This window comes from Cricetulus griseus (genome assembly GCF_003668045.3).
Source record: "Cricetulus griseus strain 17A/GY chromosome 1 unlocalized genomic scaffold, alternate assembly CriGri-PICRH-1.0 chr1_1, whole genome shotgun sequence".
In the NCBI taxonomy this organism is placed as follows: Eukaryota; Metazoa; Chordata; class Mammalia; order Rodentia; family Cricetidae; genus Cricetulus; species Cricetulus griseus.
In genome coordinates this window covers 104184915-104194996 of record NW_023276807.1, presented here as the reverse complement: position 1 = coordinate 104194996, position 10082 = coordinate 104184915, and the positions used below count along the sequence as shown (strand labels likewise).

The 10082-nt window shown below is 47.8% G+C and overlaps 1 long non-coding RNA gene across 1 annotated transcript; it reads right to left on the bottom strand.

Annotated features, from left to right (window-relative positions):
• Nucleotides 1-1605: 1605 nt before the first annotated feature.
• On the bottom strand, nucleotides 1606-9467 carry LOC118239723. The gene is made up of 2 exons (XR_004772563.1): nucleotides 9435-9467; nucleotides 1606-3117 (listed from the first exon to the last, which is right to left on the bottom strand). It is a non-coding gene; the product is annotated as an uncharacterized LOC118239723 (long non-coding RNA).
• Nucleotides 9468-10082: the final 615 nt, after the last annotated feature.

Below are 10082 nucleotides of genomic sequence, written 5' to 3'. Positions count from 1 at the left end.
TCAGGGAATCATGAGTGGACAGTGGGAGGGGGCTTAAAACTGGGAGCTACCAGGCTGGATGGTCGCACACACTTTTAATCCCAGCACTCAGGAGGCAGAGACAGGCTGATCTCTGTGAGTTCGAGGCCAGCCTGATCTACAAAGTGAGTTCCAGAATAACCAAAACTACACAGAGAAACCTTGTCTAAAACAAAACAAAAGTCAGGGAGCTACCAACAGAGGCTGGAGCTTCCCCCCAGCTCCTAGCAGCAGGAGTGCCTCATGTATGAGGCACGAGAGAGGACAGGCTCTGCCTGGCTCATTGCCTCCTAACTGTGTGTGACATCCCTCTTGGGACCTGACTTTGCTCCTCTTAAGATGGTACCAGAGAGAGTGATATCCTCATGGTGGTGGTGGTGACAAGGAGACCCACTGGAAACATCAGAGGTTCTTGGGACCTAAGCATGGTGTAATGTACATTATATTTACATTCTATTGGTCACATGCTGTTTGAGCTGAGTAGCTGACTCTGAAAGCCAATTTGCTTCCCTGCCCCTTTTCAGTCCAAAATATGTTGGTCTTCTGCCAGGTCCCTTATCTGAGGATAGGCTGCCTCCTCAACTCTGTGATGGGGCAGGGGGCAGATAACAATCAGTAGGGAGTTAAAAACATTGTCCTTGGAGTGCTCAGCTCTCAGTGGATGTCAACCCCTCACCTCAGGCTTAGGGATCTATGTAGAAAGACTGTAAGAGTCAGAGGTGGTGGATGACTCCAAAGAAATGGTGTCTTCCAGACATGCAGGACTGATGTGCATACGAACTCACAGAGACCATGGCAGCATGTACAAGGTTACAGAGGTTCAAGCCAGACAGTGTCCCACCACTGACAGGGGGACGTGGTCCTGGGGTCCCACCTCTAACTATGAAGCTATTTGCAATGGATACCTGCTCAGAAAGGAAAAATCGGTTTTCTCCAACAGGCTCCATGTCCAGGAGTAGTTGTCCAACACAAAACAAGCTTCATGTTTTTGTTTTTTGTTTTTTGTTTTTTGCAGGTTTTTGTTTCCTTTTAGAAGTTTAAGGGAGGTAAGGAATATCTGGGAAGAGCTGGGGACAAGTGAAAGCCATAGTCAAGATATAATGTATGAAAAAAGGGAAATAGGAGGCTGGAAGTGAGCACATCATGGAGAGATAGATAATCAGGATCCCTAGTTATTGCCTTAGTGTCCCCAGTTAATCTCTGCTAGATGTAGTAATCCCCCAATTTGACACTGTAACCTTTGTTTGCTCTCTTGGTCAGGCTACACCAGCCACCTGAAGGAAGCTGTCATCTCGTGACTTGATATTTCTCTCTACCTGATACTTCTGACTGTCTGCCAGTTTCTATTTGCTCTTTAACTTTTGCTTGCTAATTGCTTGATAAACTCATTTATTCAAAATTCAAAATGTGGCAACCAGAGATCACAGAGAGCATATGGCCTTAGTTTAGTGCTGGGCACTCATTCGTCATCATGTTGTTTCCATCATTCATGTGTGTTGGAGGGGAGAGGCAGTCCCCCGCAGCTCACAGCTCACACCTGCCACTCTTATTTGCATTTTTTAAAAAGGTGCTGGCTTCAGGACACACTTAAGCATACACAGTCCATCTGTTTTAATGAAACAGTACCTTAGGAGGTTTCTAACACATGTGGCTGCAAAAAGCATCAGCTTCCCACAGTCTGAAGCACTCTGCTCCTTTCTGACTATTCCATTCTTCCCATTTTGCACTGAGCTAGGATATGGGCCACTAAACATGAAGCAGAGGACTCAGCCACCACACACCATTCTAGTGTACATGAGGTCAAGCCTGGCCAGGAGCTAGGGACTCCCCCAGGGTGTCCTGCTAGGACCTCACACTGCCTGGCCAGCAGCACCAGCCTAGAGCGCCATTCTGTCATTCTGCCCAGTGAGAGCCAGGCACGTGGAAAGAGCAGTCCTGAGAGGCCAGAGATGCTTTTCATGGGTTCCTGTAGGTCCTTAGGGTGATGTTAGCACGAGGAGGGCAGGACCCAACCTTATTTACATTGTCACTCCTCTGAACCTGGAGCAGGACCCTGGATGCCCGATTCCCATGAGTGTGGCAATACAAACTGATAAATGTCAGGAAGTGTAGAATGGGGCACTTGAGAGACAAGAGACAGAGCTGTGACTTCATAGGGCATCTAAACACTCTGAACCTCACAGTTTCAGGCACGAGTGTCTGCAACTGTGACCACAGCAGGCTTCACAGGGACAGGATCACAGAAGCCACCATCTCAAGTCAAAGGGAAAGTTCTTGACAGCATGAAATAGCATTCACCACCACTTACAAGCCGGAGCTAAGCTCAGGCCCAAGGCAAACATGTGCCAGGCTCAGACTCCGGACTTCAATCCCATTTACAGAAGTGCTGGGACCCAATGGTTTTGTTGGGATCCCTGTTCTCCTGGGAATCAAAAGAAACCATGCCATAAGAGGAATTTCTGAGGGACCAGAAAATGTCAGGCACTGGCACTTTCCCAGCTGTCTTCAAATACCCCGAGGGTGGAGCAAACACCCAATGCCAAGGACAAGGACAATCAGAGGACCTGGGAGAAATGCCATGAGCAACACAAGTGATAGTGACTAGCTCGCAAGACTCCATGTTGGGAGTCCACCTGCTTCCATGTGCCCTGGACAAAATGTCCTCAAGGAAGGAAAGCCTGGAATCTTCATCCAACCCTAATGCATAGCCATCCAATTTCTGAGAGAGTGTACCCCATCCACACAGCCTGTTGGGCCCCAAGCAAGAAAAGCCATTTGGGAATGAGAGTGAAGGTGGTTAGAGGTTGTCTTGGCTATTTTTCATGTCAACTTGGCACAAGCTAGAGTCATCTGGGAAGAGAAAGACTCAGTTGAGAAAGACCTCCATCAGATTGGCTTGTGGGCAACTCTGTGGGGCATCTTCTTGATTGATGAGTGATGATGTGGGAGGACCCAGCTCACTGTGGGCAGTGCATCCACTTGACAGGTGACCATGAGCAAGCAGTAAGCAGCACTCCTTCATAGTCTCTGCTTCAGTTCCTGCCTCCAGGTTCCTGCCTTGAATTCCTGCCTTGACTTCCCTTCATGATGGACTGTAAACTGTAAATGAAGGGGAAAAAAACTTTATTTTTTGCCATGGTGTTTATCACCGCAATAGAAATCCAACTAAGACAGATGTAGAGAAGCAGGAGAGGAAGGAAAAGCCACACACCAGAGGGAGAGAAAAAAGATGGCATCAGAGGAGGCGTTTGTGAGGCACAGAAAAATGTCATCCACAGCTCTCCTCCTCGAGAAGAAACCAAAAATGCCAAAGCCTCTCCACACCACAACTTAAGGGAAGAGAGACTCAAGACATCTAAGGGTAGCATGGCCTCTTTCCATGCTGGGGCTCATGGAGAACTCAGAGACCTTGAGACAGAAGAGGATGAGTGAGCAGGAGGAAACTGGAGAGACAAGACAAAGCCACAGAGAAAGCTGCAGAGCGTGAGCAATAAGAAGGCAACAGCATCAGAGTCAGAGTGGATGAGCTGAGGCCATTCCTGAGTGACCTGTGCTTACTCCTCAGGGCGATATGGGAGAGACATGGCATCCAATGGGCATATGCTTCAGCAGAACCTGAACAAAACCTAGACCAGAAAAGAATCCCATGATATAAACAAAGAAAAGTTTTCTGAATGGATAGGTTTGTGTGGTGATATATTATTTATGATTTATTAAACTTGCCTGGGGATTCAGAAAGCAAAGTCAGCCACAAGAAGCCAGGCCCACACCTTTAATTCCAGCAGCCAGAAACTAGGAGGTGGTGGTACACGCCTTTAATCCTAGGACTCAGGATTAAGAGATAGACAGATCTCTTTGGGTTCAAGGCCACCCAGGAATACATGAGATTGAATCAGTATACAAGATTAACACACCACACACACACACACACACACACACACACACACACACACCTTTAATCCCAGCACAAGAGGGGTATAAAAGATAGAAGCAGGGTCTTCAGTTTTCAGTATGAGACATTCATTCTTCAGCCACACTGAGGAGAGATTACAGTATGAGGCTTGGTGAGAGTTTGTGGAGACAGGATCAGCCCTTTCAGTCTCAGGTAGAGGTAAGAATCTAGTGGCCGCTTGCTTTGCTTTTCTGATATTAAGCTTAAAGCTTGAACCCCAGTATCAGTCTCTGGATCCTTTTATTCTTTCATGTTACAGGCTTGAGATTGCAGAACACGAGATGGAGAATAGAAAAGGTACTGACTTCAAATGGCAGGTGTGGCCATTTCTGGATCATGGGTTTGGGGGAGACTGCTTTCTTTTTCGGTGTTCCTAATAGCTTGAGCTCTTCCAAGGAATACATTCTGATTTTAGAAAATATAAAGGAAAGAAATGAAGACAGTGATGGGGGAATCTCAGGACCAATCTTCACCAGACAGCCTGAGAGCCACAAGGTAGTACAGATGACCAGAGAAGCCAGGAGTTTTACACCATTTTGGCATGAACCCTAGGTCATCCCACCCACTCAAGTGGAGCTCTGTACTTTGGAAATAACAAGAGATGGGATCATAGCTAGTTAAGCTGCAGGTCACAAAGAGTGTAAAGAAGACAGAGAGGTCCAGAGAGGTCTAGAAAGAACTTGAGGTAATTAAGACATCTCGTTCCCGTTACAGTAAGCTTAGCCATGTACCATACTTGGGAACACTTCTGAGGCACCATTCTTTTTTCTTCTAACTGTGTCAGGGCTCATTGGCTGCACTATACCCCACCCCTGTGTGCGTTAGAGAGAATAAAGTTGTATCAAAATGCAGTCACAGTCAAGTAGGTGTTGTATATGGCTGTGTTCATGTATCTTGATAGAGTTAACTAGTGGCTACAGAGACCAACTACTCTACAAAGCCTGAAACACATATCATGTGAAGTTTACAAGTCCCTGGCCTACAGACAGACATCAATATGTCTGCCATATAATGACAGGATCAGGTAGTTTGAACAAGATCCCTAATGACCCTATGACACTGCTACAGAGTGAGCTAAGCCTTGCCAAAACTCTATTAAAGCTCATGGATCTTTAAACCCGACACTTGGCCACATTGTTCTGTTCTCTATTGATGAGAACCTAGAAGAGATAGGGGAGTCCAACTCCCCAAACCAACAGCAAGTCCCATACTTTCATGAATCACAGAGCAAGTGTCTCCACATGTCTTGTGTCTTGGGGACCTCCTTTGCACTTCCCTATTCCCAGCCCTGCTTGCACCCCAGTGTAAGCAGGCTTATAGTGAGGGATGGTGAATGGATGGTTGAACCGACAGATTGATGAATGCATGGAAGGGTAATAAGAAAGAAGGAATGAAAGAAAATAACCTAGATAGAATAGAATGAATGACTAGATGGATGAGTGGATGGGTGGGAGTAGGGTGGATAGGTAAAGGGATAGATAGATGGATGATTAGATAACTGGACAAATGACTGGATGGACAGATAGATGGACAATTGATTGATGGATTTGTAGGTGGATGGATGGATGATATAGACGGACGAGTGACTGATAGGTAGACATATGAATGACTAGACAGCTGGATGGATGATGAACAATTGAGTGGTTAGGTAGATAGACAAGTAGATGGGTGGATAGAATATTATATATGGATGAATGACAGAATGAACAACTGGATGGATGGATAGGATAATGGAGGACATGAAAGATAGAAAACAGCTGGGACTTGCTCAGCAGTTAAGGCCATTTACTGCTTTTGTGGAAGACCTTGGTTCAGTTCCCAGAACCAATGCAGTGATCCACAATCATCTGTAACTCCAGTTCCAGGGGACCCAACACCTCTGATCTCTGGATCCAGCCTCTAAGGCACACACATGGTGTACACACATACATGAAAGCAAATGCTCATATACATAAAAATTGTTTTAAAAGAGAGTGAAGAACATTTGAAACACAGATGCAGGTAGGCATTCACTCCCAGGGTCGAGTCAGCTAGCACTGGGTCCTGCTACAATTTGGATCTTAGATGCTTCCCATGTGTGAAGGACTAGTCCAAAAACCTGTGTTCCTATTGGAAGATGGTAAAACATTTAGGAAGTAAAGACTATGCAAGGAAGCTAGGTCACTGGGAGACATGTCATGGATGGGTTAATAGAAACAGACCCCTCCCTCTCTGCTTCCAGCCAGACATTAGGTAACCAGGCCCTCTACCATATGCTCTTGCCAATATGCAAAGCCCAAAATTGTAGAGGCCCAAAGCAATAACCCAACTAACTATGGACTGATGCTAAGACCCAAAATAAACCTGCCCTTCTTATGTGGTGTTCAGTCATCTCAGGTGTTTTGTCTCAGTGATGGGATGCTGAAGCAGGCCAGCCTTACATTTGGAGCCCTGGATGTCTCTCTTGCTTCACTCCACTCCTGGCAAAAAAGAGGAGGCTTTGCCTACAAAAATAAACTGCAGAGTTCAAGGAGACGGCTCAGTGGGTAAAGTGCTTACCATGCAAATATAAGGACCCAAACTTGGATCCCCAGCACCCATGTAAAAACCTAGGTTTGGTAGCACCCATCCATAACCTCAGCACTGGGTGCAGAGACAGGTGGATGACCAATCAGTCAGTCTAGCAGAAATAACAAGCTCCAGATCAAATTCAGTGAGAGACCCTGTCTTGAAAAATAATAAGGTAGAGAGCAATAGAAGAAGACACATGATGTCAACCTTTGGCTTCCAGGTACGCACCCACAGGTAAACATGACTGGAAAACACACACACACACACACACACACACACACACACACACACACACACACACACACACACACACACAGAGAGAGAGAGAGAGAGAGACAGACAGACAGACAGACAGACAGACAGACAGACAGAGACGGAGAGACAGAGACAGACAGAGACGGAGAGACAGAGAGACACACAGAGAGACAGAGACAGAGAGAGAGACAGAGAGACAGAGACAGAGAAAGACAGAGTGAGAAACACTTTCTAAAAATGGCTAATTGCTGCTGCTCCAGCAAGGCTGAGACACATCCTGGAGAGGTGTCCTGGGGACTGGAAGCAAGTCCAGCTCCAACCTTCACCCTGTGCCCTGCATAGGTTGAAGAGAAGGTCCTGGCTGGTGACTATTGTTTATTTTAGTAGATTCTTTTCTTTTTGCTGGCATGATTCACAGTAAACAATACAAACATGACACATCTCTAATCCAGCACCATAAATAAGGGGCACAGCCAAAGTGGGGAAAGCTGCCTTTGCCCTTCTCCCATTCCCTTGCCTTCAATACTCAGGACTAGGGATGAGCCATGGTGTTTAGAGGTTGGCTAGACAGAAGCTTTGACAGAAAACTAAAGGCCCTCAGGCATTCCTCCCATCAGCTGGTCCCTGACATAACATGGGCTATGCCACCTGTCTGACAGTCCTGAGCAGGGGAGGGGCCAGCCTACTTTGCTCTCATCCCCTTGCAGGCTCTATCAAGGAGACCATGGACTCCACATTGCCAAGCTGAGTCTGAGGTCTCACCACCACTCAGATTCATAATCCCACAGGTGACCAGGGCCCAGTTGGTGAGGCAGCTCATGGTACTGGAGCCCATCTCATCAGAGTCACCAGAGAGGGTAGGCCTGCCCTGAAACCCACCTCTGAGCCATAGCCCATAGAGTGTGTAGAATCCCAGGGCTGCTAAGACAGGTTAGGGCCTTTGTCCCACTCTTGCTGATGGGGTGTCTTTTGACCAAGTGTCTGGAACCACCCAGCTTTCTAAGATACAAAAGCCCTCCCAGCCTGTGCTGTGTGCATGGTCCCAATGGTTCTTCACTGGCCATGCCCTTTCTGCTTAATCCATACTTCTTACTGCTTCAGTGGTCCCAACCTCCCTGATCAGTGTGGACAGCAGCTGGTACAGACCTCATAGAACCCTGAGAAGCTCCAGTATCCCTAGAGTGGTCAGCAGCACTGGGTCTGAGTATGGAGCCAAGGGTCTCTCTTCAGGTCAGGTTCTGGAAGTGATGAAAGAAAGGCCCACATCTGGCCCATGAATAGCCCTCCAAGGGAGAGTGTAAGCTCAAGACCAAGCTGGGGTCTCTGTGCATGGAGGGAAACTGAGGCTCAGACAAGGACATAAATCTGGTCCCAGCATCCTGACTTGAGAGTCAAGCTCAAGGTTACAGATGATGTCAGGGGGGAATCTAGATACCAGGTCTGACTCAGATGTCTCATTGTTGGTCCCCAGGCAAGTGGCCTCTCCTGGTGTGATTGCCTCCTCACATCTTGTAGCGCATGCCTTGTAGGCATCATAAAAGCCATAGGGTTGGAGTTTGTGGAGAGAGCTGTGCTCCGGGAGTATGAGGGATGGCTGGGCCATTCCCTGATGACTGACTGGCAGCCTGGAGCTGGCACTGAAATCTCCATGCCATACTTAGACAAGTCACTGTCCTCAGGAATGTTCCTGTTAGTGGCTATCTCTCTAAGAGACCCTTTCTCTCCCCTACAAGCTGTAGGAAGATGCCCCTTAAGGTTACCTGGACAGCATAATGAAGACCCACACACTGGGGAGCCTCAATTAACACAAATCTTCCCATAGGAGGCAGAAACATGAGGTAGAGGTATGAGTAGCCATGCCCTGGAGGGCTTCAGAGGACAGATCTTCCTACCTCTTGCAGCTGCCAGAGGCTGCAGGCATCCTTGGCTATGGTTGAACTGCTTTCTATGAACATTTGTATGTCTGCCCTACCTCAGCATCTTTTCTGGACACCAGGATTGTGTTCGCACACACCCCACCCCTTCCCCATCTAGAATCACACTTTTTTTTCTTTTTTGGTTTTTTGAGACAGGGTTTCTCTGTATAGCTTTGGAGCCTATCCTGGCACTCGCTCTGGAGACCAGGCTGGCCTTGAACTCACAGAGATCTGCCTGCCTCTGCCTCCCGAGTGCTGGGATTAAAGATGTGTGCCACCCACGCCCGGCCGAATCACACTTTTTTTTAAAGGACCACATGCAACACAACTGCAAAGAGCCCTTTTCCAACAGGTCACACTTTCAGGCTCAGTGCTAGAACATGGCTTTTGGAGGTCAGCAGTCAGCTTGCTGCCCCACCCACAGCCCAAAGGCAAGATCCACCCCACAACTAAGGGCAGCAGGTTCTGCAATCCTACCCATTCGTATGTTTTCCTTTCTGGTGGAGTTGGTGTCACATCCCCATGATTTGACAATGTTCTTCACACTTGCAGAAGTGCAGACCAGCTAGTGCTGACAGACTGTCCCCCAACCCATGCATGTCTCTGTATTAGTACAACAATCCAAGGCCAAGATAAACTAATTAGCATTCCGCCTGCTCTGAGAAGGGTCCTTATAGTGGGAAATTACCAATAGGAGTCAGGTAGAAATATAAGGGTATTTAATAGGGAAAAGCCTTACTTACAGAGCGACCCAGCCAGCCGGCGTGGCAGCAGTCTGTACAGCAAGTCCAAAAGAGAAACCGAAAGCGAAAACGCAGTCACCCTACGTCCCCTGACCACGCCCTCGCAAGCTTGTCCCTACAGGGCCTCTCTAGGGATGCCTTACTACACTCTGGACACCTCAGCACAGTGACCATCCCACTTCACAGGTAAGAAACTGAGGCTGAGGAGGTAGCTCACAGATGCCACCTGGTGGGGACAGGTTTCAAAACCCAGTCAGTTAGTTTCTACTCCTCTGGGAGCCAGCTGCGCCCATGGAAAAATCAGCCTCTTGCAGCAGCATAGCTGATGGCTTCACAGGACCAGTGGATATTGTCCACCAGAGGAAAACAGCACTATTTCCATGTATCTCTTAACCCTGGTGAAGCACCCACAGGAATCCCACTCATTTGGAATGGACAGTGGTGGGCAGCCTGGCCCCTAACTGCCAGACCCCAGCTGCCTTCAGAGCCCCAGACTCTGGAGGGAAGGCAGAAAGGTGGTACACTCCAAGCCAGCAGAGATGGCTCCAGATGACCTTCAGCCACTACCACCCCTTCTTCGGGACAGACTAGCCCTCTTATGCTGGGCTTTGAGGTTCAGCATCCACATCGTCCAGGGGCCAGCCATCA